Here is a 2,500-nt window from a genome sequence, read left to right as displayed (position 1 = left end):
CTTTGAAAACATCTATCATAAAATATTTGGTTGAGTTCTCGGTGTTGAGGAATCATGAGCTCCATAAAAGCCTTTACAAACTCGTGGTCCACTCAAGTGTCACCATTTTCATATCATGCATAAAAATAAGTTCAAATCATGCATAGCCGAAATGTACTTCATGCTCATTTTACATTCATCCAGGTCTTATTATTGATCCTATATCCTTTGACCTCTAATTCCAGTTTGTCTTTAGTTCCCTTAAACCATCATCCGGTTTTCACAGTCATTTTCAAGTCCAACTCAGTTGGCACCTATCAAAAAAATTGTCCATGAGGTTCAATTCCTTTTTTGGATTATCCGATGAATTTCCGGATTACTCCTTTGTTTATTGATGTATCTCCATAACTTGTCTGATGTGTTTCCAGATGTTTCCCCACCCATCTGATGTATTTCAGATCGAGTCTTGAAGTCTGATGTATTTCTAGAATTTCCTCGATGTATTACCAGATGTTTCGGTCTCTCTGGTGTATTTCCAGATGTTTCCCCACCTATCTGATGTATTCTCGGATATGTTTGTCCATCATTCTGATGTATTTCCAGAGTTTATTTTATTTACCCGAGGTATTACCAGATGCGTTTGTTATCTGATGTATTTCCAGATATTCCCTGGTATTTCTGATGCATTTTTAGAATTCGTTTCTTTTACTCTCCGATGAATTCCTGGACATGTCATTTTTATTCTGACGCACTTCCATAACCCATATGCCATTCCCTAGCATTATTTCAAGGCTCATTGGTGTCTCATAAAATTCAGCTATCACTAGCATTATTCCAAGCTCAGTTGTTACTAGAACTCATCTTAAACCCAATTGTCGTTGGCATCATTGTCACTCCGTTTGTAAATACAATCGTAATTTGTATCTGAAGTTTGGTTGTCGCTAACATCATTTCAAGTCTAGTTATTTCTGGCAAGCTCTATTATAGTCCGTAATTATTTTACTAATGCCTTTAGTCAAGTCCAATTGTTGTTGGCACCTATCCATTAAAAGTTGGTTGTAGTCCTTTGCTTACGGTTAAAGTCCAATTATTGTTGGCAAAATCCGTCAAAAGCTGGTTGTAATCCATTGTTTATGGTCAAAGTCCAATTGTTGTTGGCACCTATCCGTTAAAAGTTGGTTGTAACCCATTGCTTAAGGTCAAAGTCCAATTGTTATTGGCACCTATTCATTAAAACCTGGTTGTAATCCATTGCTTACGGTCAAAGTCCAATTGTTGTTGTTACGTACAGAGAGTTTGATTATCCTGTCTTTCCTGATGGTTCCGTGAAAGTCATGTATGACTCATCATCTTGAGGAATTCCCAGAAGCTTGGAGGTTTTCATGTTAGAAAACTCCAATGATGTTGGTTTTGTTTGATTTCTTTGTAAATAATCACCGTAGCCTTTTGCATGGATGATCTACTTATAAGAAGACTCCTTCTTATCTTTGTTTTGCATAAATTCCTTGTTAGGTATCTCCAAAATCTTTGATCGGATGAATTTCTTGCGAGAAATCTCCAAAACTGTGAGATGTATTCTAAAGTGTCTGGTCATGTATGAACCTATTGATGGAACTTGCTTTGAATTTTCCAATATTGTCAGGTCATGTATGAACTTGTTGTTGAAGTTTTCTTTGCGTTTTCCAGTGTTGTCGGGTCACGTATGAACCTGTTAACAAAATCTCTTTGAAACCTTCAGGATTGTCATGTCATGCATGAACATGTGGATATACTTTCTTTGAATTTTCCATAGTCGTCAGGTCATGTATGAACCTGTCGATAAAACTCCCTTTGATTTTTCTAGTATTGCCAGGTCATGTCTGAACCTGTGGGTGAAACTTTCTTTGAATATCCCAATGTTGAGGTCATGTATGAACCTATCGATTAAACTTTCCTTAATTTGCTAGCATTATCAGGTCATGTCTGAACCTATTGTTGAAACACTTTGAATTTTCCAATGTTGCCAGATCATGTTTAATTGAGCACTCTTTGAATATTCAAATGTTGTCAGGTCATGTTTGAACCTGTTGTTGAAAATTCTTTGAATATTCTGGTGTTGTCAGGTCACGTACGAACCTGTTGTTAAAATCTCTTTGCATATTCCCCATGTGTCTTTCCTCCAGCAGGATTGCTATCCCCAATGAATTTCTACCCTCATTTTTTTGTGAGTCACCTTTACCATATGTCTCCATCATTCCCCACAGATCTTTGTTTCGTTCTGCATTCATCATAAAACATCCTGCTAAGGTTTATCTTATGTTTGATCATATTCCCAGCAAATCAAAAACAAAAAGAGTCATAACATCTCATATCATACAATTTGCATTTCAAGATCAAAATTCAGGTCTTCTTAGTATTTAGCTATCTCCCACTATGATCATATGAAGAGTGTCCTACTTCATATTCTCTAGTTAAAGATACTTAAATCGGGGCAACTGTCACACCCTGATTTTGACCCTAAATTTGCGATTCAATACATTAA

This window comes from Lathyrus oleraceus, chromosome 2 (assembly GCF_024323335.1).
Source record: "Lathyrus oleraceus cultivar Zhongwan6 chromosome 2, CAAS_Psat_ZW6_1.0, whole genome shotgun sequence".
Classification (NCBI taxonomy): domain Eukaryota; kingdom Viridiplantae; phylum Streptophyta; class Magnoliopsida; order Fabales; family Fabaceae; genus Lathyrus; species Lathyrus oleraceus.
The sequence above is the reverse complement of the archived record's forward strand: the minus strand, read 5'-3'. Positions refer to the sequence as shown.